General features: G+C 36.6%; 1 protein-coding gene across 3 annotated transcripts in view; it reads left to right on the top strand.

The window, feature by feature from the left end:
- The window catches only part of LOC100759179 (contactin-1), a 285961-nt gene that overhangs the window by 126902 nt on the left and 144836 nt on the right, over positions 1–14223 (top strand). The gene's annotated exons all lie outside the window — the stretch shown is intronic.

Raw genomic sequence — 14223 nt, forward strand, 5'->3', positions numbered from 1 at the left:
TTGTGCTATATTGAAAAATGTGTGATAGTTTTCCCTTTTATATTGCTGTCATAGTTTACAAACTAAACACAAATTAAATCGAACAACCATCAATTACTTTGTCCCTAAGTGGATGTACTGGAATGGTAATTATTTGGACTTGTGAATGTAAATAATATACTTTTGAATACAATTATTTTTCTCAAAGAAAATGTACGTGTTCTCTGGAATTATTGAAGAAATAAAGCAAAAATAAGAGCATAACATTAGTGAGTTGTAGATAGAAGGAACTATGTATGGTTGTAACAAAGACATTCTAATGGAAGGACAGCAGCATTCATTGAAACTGTATGTAGCTGTAACAAAGGTATTCTATTAGAAGGAAAACACCTTTCATTATACTATGTATAGATTGTAATAAAGGCATTTTACTTTAGGAACAGTGTTGTTCATTGGAACTGTGTGTGGTTGTAACAAAGGCATTGATGTGATGCTGTAGGTTTGGTGTAGTTCACTGGAGCTATGTATGGTTGTAATAAAGGCATTCTACTATAGGAACAATGCTGTTCATTGGAACTGTGAGGTATAACAAAGGTATCGTACTGTAGGGTCAACACCATTCATTGGAATTGTGCAGGGTTATAAGAAAGGCATTCTACAGTAGGGAAAGTACTGTTTACTGGAACTGTCTTTGATTGTAACAATGGCATTTTAAGAAGAGTGCAAGTCAATTGGAACTGTATGTGATTATAACAACAGGTTTGTACTGAAGGGTCAGTACAGTTCACTAGAACTATGTGTGGTTGTACTAAAGGCATTCTACCGTCAGGACAGTGCTGTTCATTTGAATTATGTATGATCGCAGCAAAGAAATTCTACTGTAAAAGACAGAGCTATCTTTTTATTTTGTAGTCCATGTGTCTTTGTAAGCTCTAACATTAAAACATAAGATACTATTTGTATTAACTCATTTTTTCAATCTAAAACCATATAATTATAATAATATTTTTCAATCTTTTTCTTGATATAAGGCTACCATTGGCCTGCAATTAAGAATGAGTTTTTTGCATGTTCTAAGTATTTCATATTGTCTTCCTACCTCCTCTTAGCAACCAAATGAGTATGATATTGCTATGATTCTTTCTAACAGAAGCATGACTTCAGGTTGAGAGGGAAAGATTGTTACCCAAATCATAAAGTCATAGGATGTCAGTATGGGGTTTAAACCACCCCATGCTGTGAATCCAATAAAAATGTATAATCACAGTTACATTCCTATAGAAAGTGAATTTAAAATAACATACATTTATGACTGAAAATACTTTGTTAAAATTAATTTTAAAAAGTGCTATAAAATACAAAACTGAAGACTTTTTCCACATGAATTTAAAAGGTCATTGTTAATATCTATTCCTGGTAGTTTTAGTGACTCAGTTGAATTATATATGAAAAGTACTAAAATATGGATGTGAGATGTGATGTATAGATGGAATTCACATCCCAAGTAATAATTAACATCTTATATCAGACTCTTTAATTTGAACTTCTCTATTATGCTTATAATTAAAGCACATACATCTTAAAACATGATACAAACTATTCTGGTTTTATTGTTAGAATATTTTTCACATGAAAACTTATAAAATATAACAATTATTCTTTTCTTCTCCTAAGTACCAAGTTAAATTTTTAGTAGTTTAGATTTAAAAATATTTTTAATTTTGAAAATCACTTTGACCTTGATGGCCTCCAAAGCCTTTGTTGTTTTTGTGTCATCCATGTTTGTCTAAGAAATTTGCTTTAAGAATGCAAATTTTAAGTATGCCAACATCTCTTAAAGTACACATCTATAAATGTAACAAACACTTTTAAATTCCCTTACTAACTTTATTTTTGATAAAATTTATCTCAGTTTGTCACCTGCTAATAGGCATATTGTTTGTTTGCCAGTTTGGGAAATTTATTACCCCAGAATTGCCCAAAGTCATTAAGATACTCAATCAACCTGGAAAAGTGATATCCAAGTTCATTGTTTCATGTTATTGATGGTTAAAGATATGGGCAATTGTGAGAATAAACAAAGACACATCAATCTTTATTAAGAGATAGTAACATGAGAAATTAGGAAAGAGTGAGAAATCAAGAGGAAAAAATGATGCCCCAAGAGATAAATATCTCTGAGCTTCTTTGTCAATGGCAGAAACTGTACAAAGGTTGAGATAATTGCTACGTGATTGATAATTGCTACATGATTGGTCTCTTCTATTGGCTATTATGGGATGAGCCAATAAAGGCTATACACATGCTATACACATGCCCACCTATCACCCAGCCCAGCCAGGGAAATGAACCACCAACCCTCTATAGAAATTCATCTTTACAACTCTGATTCTCTAGAATCACTTATGGTACTGCATGTGTACTAGTTAGAGTTCTCTAGGTGAATGTGACTGATAAAATATGTCTATAAATGAGTTTTATTAGATTTGCTTATATGATACAATTTGATTAGTCCAGCAATGTTTATTATCACACAAGGTAGACTGAAAGTTCACTGACTTCTCAGCCTGTGAGGCTGGATACCTTCTCCGCTGCTGTCCAATCTGATGATAAAAATCTAGAAGATTTCTCTTTAGGGGCTTGTCTTCAGGCCACATTGGAAGACCAAAGAAGTTAAATGCCTGCATCTTTGTGGCATCATGAGCGTAGAAGATTGATGCCCTCAACAACAAGGAGTGAACGCTGTCAGACAGAAGCAGATTTCCTTTTCTCTCAGACATCTTTATGTCTGGGCCACTTCTAGAAAATGCTACCCATTTTAGTGGAAGGTCTGTTCCCTCAGTTAATCTTTCAAGGTAATATTTTCACAGACCCATCCAGAAACATCTCTTTTAATTAATTCCAAATTTCATCAAGTTTACAACCAAGACTAGTCATCAGAGCTTTCAACTCAGTGTTTTTCTTTTTCTAGAAAGTTCAGTGAGAAACTTAAGCATAATTAAGTAGTTTCTTTTCAAGTAAAATATTATTTTAGCCTTTCCAAACTCACATACTTTGCAGGCTTTCTGTTTTTTTAATGAGATTGGCTCACACTATTTAATCTTTTGAGATGTTTTCAATTAATCTTTTATATTCCATCTAAAATTAATATATTAGGAAAATGAAAGTGGTGTGACCAGGGAATGTGGAGGGCAGTGAGGTCATTCAGTGTGGCCTTGATTTATTCAGAGATTAATGACTGAGCAGTGTCTTGGATTGTGCTCATATGCAGAAGTTAAATCAAATCCATGGGTTTTCAGATTGAGATTTTGAAATATCACAATGGCTTTAATAACAGACATTAAGTCGTTTATCAAGTGTTGCCCATTTCTCCATCATCATGGCTTTTGGAAATGTCATTGCCTCAGCATGATTTTGTGTTTTGACTTTCTCCTAGGGTTTTTTTTCTTGTATTTCTCCTTTAAGAGCCCATTACTCAGGAACATGTCTTGTAGAATCTGTAGCTTTAACAGAACAATGTACATCCCACTTTAAAAATTTCCACTCATGGGACTGCCGGAAGAGGAACCCACCCCATAGCATCTTATGTTGTGCCCTAGCCCCTTCTCTATGCTCCTCTCTCTGCAAGTTATGAGGGATATTCCCTCAAAGAGAAAGAAACCAAGACATAGGTGAGGTGGGTGGAAGGATGAAGAAAGTACTGACAACACAGAAAAATAGCATGGCAGGTGTCAGGGAGCAAGGAAGGAAATTAGAGAAAGTAGCTGAAAAATGGAAGAAGAAAACCCTTGACATTCCCCCAGAAACAAGAAGATACAATGCCACTTATAATGGAGGATATGGGTTCACAGAAACCCAAAACTGATGTTAAAAATCAAGCCTTCACATGTTATGATATTTTTATTTTGAAGGCAGCTGTATTACATATCTTGTTCATCCACTGAGCATTTAGAGATTTTTAATGAAACAGAGTAAAGTGGCTTTTTACGTTCCTAATCAACTGAGGAGGGCACTTTTCTCCATCTAAATAGATCTCATACTCTTCAAGTGATGGTTTGGGGTCACTTTGATATCTCCAGGTATGGGACAGTGGAACACTGTGGCAGCAGACAGATGGGAGCAGGTACCTCCCCTGGTCACACATCTCTTGAAGGCCTCAGGAGGGACCCGAAGATTTACACTCGGTTCAGTAATGTATAGGCCAAGGTACCAGGTTTCTCACGCCCTTCACAGTGGTATTCTTAGCTCCTGGCTTTTTTCTTTGAGATCCTTGGATCTATGAACTTGACTGTACTCTGCTACTCTTTAGCGATGCAACATTTGGCTTTCTTTTCAAACATCAAAAGGAATATCTTCACTAAGGAAGTAAAGGACTCATGAAGACACATCTTGTCTTGACTTTAACAGATTTGAACACTACAAAACTCCTGCCATCTACCCCAGGGAAACGAGGGCTCTCCCATTGTCTCACTGAGTAAAGCATAGTACACATATAGTAAAGCCTGTGGTGACATTTTGTTTATGATCTAACAAAATACAGCTTGCCTGAAGATCAGAGTGCAGAGAGAGCTAGCCACGCTAGTTAGCCAGAGAGGTTAGTCTATGGTGGCACACACCTTTAATCCCAGCAATCGGGAGACAGAGGCAAATGGATCTCTGTTATTTCAAAGCCACCCTAGGCTTCAGGAAATTGATCCAGTCTAAAAGAGAAACAGAGCTCACATAAAAGTGATCCTAGCACTTGGGATCACATGCCTTTAATCCCAAAACTAGGGAGGTGCAGAAAGGAGGTGCTGGGCAGAGAAAGGAATATAAGGTGGGAGGAGACAGGAGCTCATTGCAGTTTGAGCAGTCATTGTGAGGATACAGTCTGAGGACAGGCTTGCTCCTTTAGTCTGAGCATTGGTAGAGCTAAGAGCTCTCTAGTTCTCTAGTGGCTCACTGCTTTGCTTCTCTGATCTTTCAACTTTCACCCCCTGATAGCTGACTCTGAGTTTTTATTATTAATACCAATTACTATCTCTACTACAAAAGCCCGTGTTTGCAGAGTTTGCTGCTGGTTGCTACAAAGCTGTGGTGTAGTGTATATAGTATACTAGGAATGCCTAAGGAGACTACTCACATGGAGCAACAAGTATTCACAAATAAACATGCAAGAAAGAGTGAAGGCACAGAGAAGGAAGCTCTAGCTGATACATATGCACTCATCTGTGGGATACTGGAAACACCAGAGCCAAGTATATTAGAGAGGTGAAAGATGATTTTTTTCTGTAGTTTGTAATGAAAAAAATATTGTTCCAAATATGCCAAAATGGCAGCTAATGGATTTTTTTTATTTTTTATATGTTTGAAATACAAACAAGATTGAATTACATGACAATCCCAGTTCCCTTCTCCCTCCCTTCGTCCCCTACCATCCCCCCAACTAAAATCCTGCCTATCATATGTCCTTACTTCTAATCTACACCTGACTCAACCTTTTTGCTTCCTCATGACCTCTGCATCCTTCCTTTCCTTCCCTTCTCATTCTGGTAGCTCCCTCCCCCCTCTTCCCATGCTCTCAATTTGCTCAGGGGGTAGTGACCCTTTCCCCTTCTCCAGGGAACAAAGTTTGTCTCTTTCAGGGTCCTCCTTGTTTACTAGTATCTCTGGCAGTGTGGATTGTAGGATGGTAATCCTTTGCTCTATGTCTAAAATCCACATATGAGTGAGTACATATCATGTTTGTCTTTTTGTGATTGGGTTACCTCACTCATAATGGTTTCTTCGAGTTTTATTCATTTTCCTGCAAATTTCAAGATTCCATTGTTTTTTTTTTCTGCTGAGTAGTACTCCATTGTGTAAATGTACCACATTTCCTCTATCCATTCTTCGGTTGAGGGGCATCTAGGCTGCTTCCAGTTTCTGGCTCACGCCTAATAATGCTGCTATGAACATCGTTGAACAGATGTTTTTGTTGTATGAATGTGCTTCTTTTGGGTATATGCCTAGGAGTGGAATTGCTGGATCTTGTGGTAGACTGATTCCCATTTTCTTGAGGAATTGCCATACTGATTTCCAAAGTGGCTGTACAAGTTGGCACTCCCACCAGCAGTGGAGGAGTGAAAGATGATTTTGAAGCTTTAATTTAGGAAGTCTGAGGAGGTTTCTCTTTTGGTGAGATTCTTTGTTTTTCTTGTTTTTGTTTTTTTTTGTTTGTTTGCTTTGATGGTGATGATGTAAGTGTGTTTAAAGTAGATGTGGCAAGCATTGTTTCTTGAGTAAGTAGATGTAAATGTATTTACAGAGTCGATAGGGTGATAAAAGGAGAGCCATCAAATTTGTGAGAGAATGATCGATTCCTTTGGCTAGAAGGCAAGGCACAAGTAACACAGAACTTAAAGTGTGGGAATGATGGAATGATAGATGTAATCACTCGCTAGTATATTTGCAATTAGAGCTATAGACAAAAATAATCTACTCACGGGTCAATATATGGCAATAAAAATGTGCATCTCTTAGCACTCCTTCGATGAAGTCACAAGCCCTAAGAGAATATGACTGAGGGAGGGCGTGTGCTAGGATATATCACTGTAAATGCCAGATATAGTTAGGGCTTCCAGAATGGAGAAGAGTACAGATAACACAACAATATTTTCACTTTATCATTTCGAGATGTTTTCCTTCTCAGGATACGGGTATAAATGATTACATTATACATTACAAGGATTTTTACAATTTTTACAATTAATTTTAATTATTTACACACATTGCTAAAATAATCCTTGGTAATAAGGTTGTGCTTTTTCTTTCTTTGGCTCAGAGAATGTTGGGCAAGAGAAGAAACTTATGTCACTAGCAACATAGTACACATTCTAGCCTGAAAACAAATACTTTCCTTGAGTGATTTTAACTTACCCTCCCATAGTTCTCTACCAATGCACTGCAATTGAAATATTGCAAAGTCTCTGATTGTGGGTTGTCTCTCTTTTGTGCCATTAACAATATTCCTTTCCCAGGAAAAATTCTCACTTGGAACAATTTCTGCTGTTGTCTACTCCATAGGGTTCACATAATGGAACTTAAGGTAGTATCGAGTCTTTAGTAAACCTGGAGCTATCCATATTATTCTACAAGTAATGAAAATATCACTAAGTTACTGGACTGGTTTTCTTTAAATTGGTTCTTTTCTTCTGAAGTGAAAGAATTCAGCTAACAGTTCCCCGAGCCTTAGGAGTGAGGGTGTTTGCTAGGTGTATCCATTGGGACTGGGATGCAGAAGTCTGTGTTTTAGTTGTTTCTTGTTTTTGTTTGTTTGTTTGTTTGTTTTGTTTTGTTTTGTAGTTGTCTCCATCTGTTGCAAAGCAAAGTTGCCTGTTTAAGCAAGTCTTCATTAATCCATGTGTTAGGACACCCCTAAGAGCCAATGCAAGAGTAAGCAACAATGGGAGATCTGTGTTGATTATTTTTACAAAATATCATGAATATTTGTGAGGTAGGTGGTGTGTTCATGGGATCAAGACCCTTTTACTCTCCCAAACTGTATTTCCCTTTTAAGTCATTTCTTTCTCTTCCTTCCTTCCTTCCTTTCTTTGTAATCTTCGTTGTAAAAGTTTTTTATTTGTTACTTTTTTGTTTATTTTTGAGATTGTAACTTGATTTAAATATTTCTACCTTCCCTTTCCTCCCTCCAAATCCTCCCATATATCCTTCCCCTTTTTCCTTCAATTTAATGGTCTCTTTTTAAATTAGCTGTTATTGCATGCAATAACATGATATATATATATATATATTAAATTAAATGTATATATTAAATTAGTTGTTATTGCATATGTATATTCCTGAATATAATCTGTTGAGTCCATATAATGTTACTTGTATATATGTTTTAAGGGCTAAATGTTTGGTACTGACAACCAGCTAGCATGATTTTCCCTTGAGAAGGCAACCTCTCCTGCTCTTTGGGTAGGGGTCAGGCCTCATGATTGGGCTTTTCCTCATGCATTTTGACATATTTGTTGGTGTCTTCCTTGTTCACTGCACATTTGGGTGGCCATGTTGGTGAGACTTTATATGTATAACTTCTGATGTCACTAGGGAACACAATCTCACAGCATAGTGCCTGATCTCTGCCTCTTAAAAATCTTCCCCCACCCCACTTCCACAATGTTCCCTGAGCCTTAAGTGTGAGAGTTTTGAATAGATGGATCCATTGGGACTGGACTCCACAAGTCTACATTTGATTGGTTGTTTTCTATAGTGGTCTCCATCTGTTGCAAAGAGACATTTTCTTGATGGGGTGAAGACTACACTTTTCTGTGGGGATAAACCTTGTAGATTGTCTCCATGACCATTTGAAAAGCCCATAATTTAAAGTATGGTTAAATAACATCTTCCTTTCAGTTATTCTTGAAATGTACTTTTATCCCTCTGTATAGGATTGCACAATGTACAGTGCTTCTCATTTGGGTTACATGTACAGTAACCTCATGAACTGTAAATCAAGTCCCAGTCCCAAGTCCCAGAATCTTCTTTAAAAGATTCCCAGTTGATTTTAACTCACATCCAAAGTTCAGGTAAAGAGAAGGCCACTTTTTGCAAACTGAATGTGTTGCTTTGAGGTGTGGTTATTTGATGTCTTTAGAAAATAAAAATGATACAGTCAACAGTATCTACTATGTTTTCTTAATTGAACTCCTTTATAATTAAAATTGTTACTAAAATCATGCAGCTATGATGGAACCTGTAATTGTGTCTCCTGGAACTCAAAAGCTAGTGTTTGTAGAATCAGCATTCCAGTCCTCACACTGCAGCTGCCAGATAGCCAGATTCAAACTTTATTCACAGTGTGAAAATGATGCTCTTAGGCATTTTCCACAGATGTGAGTGATTGAGATGAAGAAAGATACCCTGTCTTAAGCCATGTTGCTAGGAAACAGTTTGATGATTAAATCTCCTATGGAGACATCTTCCACCCTGTACTAAGGAAAGGTGATGGTATGCTCTGACTTCTAAAAAGAGGGTTATTCATTGATTTCTCTTTATGCGTACGTATATATGTGTCTGTGTGAGAATGTGTGCACTCCATTTATGAGGTGCCTGTGGAAGTCAGAGGGCATCAGATCCCCCTGGCTCTTGAGCTACAAGTGGTTGTGACTCCCCTGAGGTGTGTTCTGTGAACATTTAGATGATAAGCACTCTTAGCTGCTGAATTTTCTTTCCAATCCCAGTATGCCCTAATTTTAAAAGTAGAAAAAATGAACTATTAGTTCTGCATCTATAGGTGATTTACTGTGTTTTCCCTTCAATGGCTTCATTTTGAATGATTTTTTCAAATTTATGTTATACTAAAACATGTCGGAATTCTTTTAAAAACATATGAAAGGATACAATGGAAAGTATCCAATGATATTTGCCAATGTAGCCATTGTTTTATTATATGTAATAACAATGAAAAACTCATATTACATCTCTCCTTAATAATTTTCTTACCAATGAAATAGTTTGCTCATAATTCTTCTCTTCTTTTTCTTATTTTCTTAGCTTATTGTTTAATCTATTGATTTTTTTAAGACAGGATTTTACTATAATGCCAATACTGGCCTTGAAGATGCAATCTTCCTACCTTAATCCTTTTGTCTTGGCATTATAAGTGTACATTACCTCATTTGATATTTCTACCCTCTCCTTTTCAATTGTATATTTTGCAATTTGAGGTGAGGCAATATCCAGTCTGTTTTTCTAACAAAGTACTATAAAAATATATTTTTATGATTCTAACACAAGGAAGTTTAGTGGGTTTTTTTTACTCCATTATAAATAAATCAAAGTAAGTCACTAAAATAGGTTTTTATGGTAAATTACTGTGTCAAAATTTCTGAACTCTCTTCAGTCCTTTGGTACATAAGTTATTTTCTCAAAATGTTGTCTTAGTTACTACATTTTAGTTGCATAGGAAAATTCAATCACTCTGTCAATTTCAACACTGAGTTTTACTAATTTTAATTCTATAAAAGAGTATTCATATATATAAGCATATCTGAGTTTGTATGTATATATGAGATAAGTATGAGTATGATGTAGGTATATGTATTATATGTGTGTTATTGTGTGTGCATGTGTGTAAGCAGGTGTACTGTACACAAGTACGCATGCATGTGGAGGCCAGAGGTGTATGCCAGGTGTTATCGTTTGGCTGCTGGTGGTGGCAGTGGTGGGAAGGAAAGTTACACCATACAACAGAACTCACCTGGGAGGTTTATTGGGAGAAGGGAAAGGAGACCTAGACAGGCCTCTGATGTTGGCAGCAACGGGAGGAAAGAAAGAGAGACATGGGAGGAGCCTTTTTATAAGGGGTATGGCACATGCGCACAGGAGAGCTCTATGTAGTGGCCATGGCTTGCCAGTGTAGACTCCTGAGTACTAACCAGCACATGCGCACAAGGACTGCTCTTAGTCGCTGTAGTTGAGGAACCCTAAGCGCGGCCAGCATAATGCATGAATGTTAACACCCCAGAGTCCTTCTTCAGTTGTTCTCTAATACATATAACATATACACATATATATGTGTGTGTTTTTTGTTTTGTTTTTTTTTTTTTCGAGACAAGGTTTCTCTGTGGCTTTGGAGGATGTCCTGAAACTAGCTCTTGTAGACCAGGCTGGTCTCGAACTCACAGAGATCCACCTGCCTCTGCCTCCCAAGTGCTGGGATTAAAGGCGTGCGCCACCACCGCCCGGCTCTAGCTTATATTTTGAGACAGAATATTTTTCACTGAACCTAGAGCTTACTGATTCAGCTAAACTATCAGGTTCCAAGGACGTGCACACTCCGTGTGCTGGGCTTACAAGCATGTCAGTGTCCCAAGCACCTAGGCAGATGAAGCAAAGTTGTCATGTTTGTACTGCAAAGCACTTTCCCAACTGAACCATCTTCCTAGCCTTTGCATTTTTAATGTACAGTTATTTGTACTTATTCTTTCATGTAAATCTCTAACCATGCCTACCAACTATGATTATTGCACAGTTATTCACATCTTTAGCTGTGAATTCTTTAGAACTTTGTCAACAATCAAGTTCAGATTTTTTACCCAATTTATATGTTGGCTTTAGAATTTGGGTTTTTTTTATATAAGGGAGAAAAAAATCCCTGTTTTATTTTCAGCTGTGGAAGGATTTTACATGATTATTTGCCTTAACTACTAGTTTTATTTTCAAGTGGTTTAATTTTTATATTTGAACATTGAATTCATATGAGTTTATATTGACATATGAGGTGAGATTAGAATACATATTTTTCCAATTAGAAAATTTCATTACAATAGTTTTTCCTGTTGAATATTTTGTCTTTAATTTCTTTCCTTATTTCTGTCTTTACCCAGTAGTTATTCAGTAGAGTTGTTGAGTTTCAGTGAGTTTGTAGGATTCTTTTTCTTTCTGTTGTTGTTGAAATCCAGTTTTAATCTATGATAGTTTCATAGGATGCAGGGAGTTATTTAAATTTTCTTGTTTCTGTTGAGATTTGTTGTTTGACCAAGTATGTGATCAATTTTGGAGAAAGTTTCATGAAGTGCTGAGAAGAAGGTGCGTCTTTTGTGGTTGGGTGAAATGTCCTGTTGATATCTGTTAGGTCCATTTGGTTTATAATGCCTGTTGGCTCCAGTATTTCTCTGTTTAGTTTTTTTTTTTTTTTTTTTTTGGCTTGATAATCTGTCTGATGGTCAGAGTGGGGTATTGAAGTCTCCCACTATCAATGTGTGAAGGCTGATGTGTGATTTAAGCTTTAGTGATGTTTCTCTTATAAACATGGGTGCCCTGGCATTCAGGGCATCAATGATAAGAATTGAAACAGCTTGGTGGATTTTTCATTAATAAGTACAAAGTCTCCTTCCACGTCTCTTTTGATTTTGGTAGAAGTTTATTTTGTTAGATATTAGGATAGCTAAACCAGCTTGCTTCTTAGGTCCATTTGATAGGAAAACCTTTTTCCAAACCCTTACTCTGTGGCAATGCCTATCTTTGATGTTAAGGTATATTCTTTGTATACAGTAAAAGAAGGATGGATCCTGTTTTTGCATCTATTCTGTGTATTTTTACTGGGGAATTGAGTCTATTGAACTTCAAGTCTTGACCTTTTATGAACATGATATTGGTGAGGAGAGTACAGCTTCCCTCTACCCTTCTCATTTATTTAATTAGATTAACATTAAGACAGATTAATGGGAGAAAATGTATTTACATATTTTGTGTGCATGAGGGCATCATGTGAAAAGAGATACCCTAATCTCCACAAAATCTAGATAATTTTGTGTCTTCTTCCTGAGTTAGATAATTGGTTACAAATTTTCCATTGAAATACATAAAATAACTTACATATTTAAAAAGAGCTATGTAGATGCTTTAATTTAAACTTCAGAAAGTAGCATTTAATATGTAAATTATATTTTATATGTATATGACATTATGTATATGACATATGTTCAGGTGTGTATGTGTGTATGTGTGTGTGTTGACATATGCAGATGTGAGTGTGCATGCACACATACTATGGCACACCATATATGTGGAAGTCATATGTTGATACTTGATATATATATATATATATAATATATATATATAGTGTATACATATATATATATATATGGATATAGATATAGATATAGATAAGAAGGTCTCTTTTGTTTTGCTCAATGCCATATACTCCAAGCTAGTTGGTGCATGAGGCCCCAGGGATTCTCCTGTCTCTTCTTTCTATTTCGCTGTGAGAGTGCCAGGATTAACCAGACTTGGGTTTTCATGCTTGCATGATAAACACTTTGCCCAGTGAGCTATCTTTGCCTGAGAATCATTATTTTAGGTGTTCAAAGCCAATGCCAGAAACATTAAGAGACAGTAATAAGTTCAGATATGACTTGTAATTGCACCTTGTCCTTTCTTGTTCTATATTAGATTAGTCTTCGTAAGAAGTGTGCCTAATAAACCAAAAGTAAAGAAATAGATTTGTGTGTGTCTCTTTCTTTGCTAGTGGCTACTATTTCCATATTTCTCTAGTTAAAATGGTGGAAAGGGTAGAAGGGATTTTTAAATCTAATTTTTTCAATTTAAAAATTTTATGTGTATGGGTGTTTGCCAGCATGGGTGTCTGTTTATCACATACATGTCTGGTGCCCATGGAGGCCAGAAGAGTGAATTGGATCCCCTAGAACTGGAGTTACACATAATTGTGAGCTGCCATGTGGGTACTAGAAATTGAACCCAGGTCCTCTGGAAGAGCAGACAGTACTCTTTAGTACTGAGCCCTCTCTCCAGCCTGTACGAAAGGTACTTGCTAAATAACACTGCCTACCTGATAATGAAGGCAGCAAAGTCTCCAAAAGCTTTGTAAAAGGATTATGGAGATATCTTTTAATTTTGAGAAGCAGAACAGAGTCTCACAAGGTGAGCAGCCCTCAACAAACAAAACAAAGTTAAAGGATTTGAAAGATACATGAAAGTGAACAACATCTAAAAAGAAAATGTTCACTGGAGGGGCCTCTATTGCCTGAGCAAAGCCTTGGTCATGCCTCTTATCTACCAGCATCACCTTGTGTGCAGGCCTGAAGTAGCAGCTATTTTCTCTGTGAGGCTTAGCAAGAGATCCTTTGAAAATATGTTAACTTAATATAGGAAAAGAATTTGAGAGTTCCTATCTCCATTATTCTCTGTAAGATTGCAACTTGATGTCAGCAAATTCACACACATCTGTCCACTTAATAAATTTATAGTGGAGGAGGAATTGGTGAGAAGTGCCTAGGCCTGTATTTGAGATCGCCATCTCCATCAACTCTGTTCTGAATCATAAAACAGAGAGGAAAAACAAGGGTGGAATTGCTATGAGAAGTTTAAAATGAAGAAACAACCGGATGCTATGGAGGCAGTTAAAGGGCTCTAGCGTGAGGGAAGGCAGGCCAGCAGAGGGCTTCCATCTTTCCCGACCTTCCCCTCATCCTTCTGTACCTCCACTTATCCTACACATACCAAATATTCCTTCACATAACTGCCAGTTAGAAACTTTGATGCCTCTGGATACCAGAGGCTTGAAGTGAGACAGTGGGAACACTTCATCAAAAAGAACAACAATTATCACAAAGGAATTCCAAGCAAAAATGAGTGTGCAACAGAGAAACCTGACTTCTGTTTGGGTTTTGTAGACACCTGGAAGGGAAAGGTATTTGAGTTGTAATCCCAAAATGAATGAGCAGATTACTAAAATGTGTGTAGTAGACAGTA

Source organism: Cricetulus griseus, chromosome 2 (genome assembly GCF_003668045.3).
Source record: "Cricetulus griseus strain 17A/GY chromosome 2, alternate assembly CriGri-PICRH-1.0, whole genome shotgun sequence".
NCBI classification, from domain to species: Eukaryota; Metazoa; Chordata; class Mammalia; order Rodentia; family Cricetidae; genus Cricetulus; species Cricetulus griseus.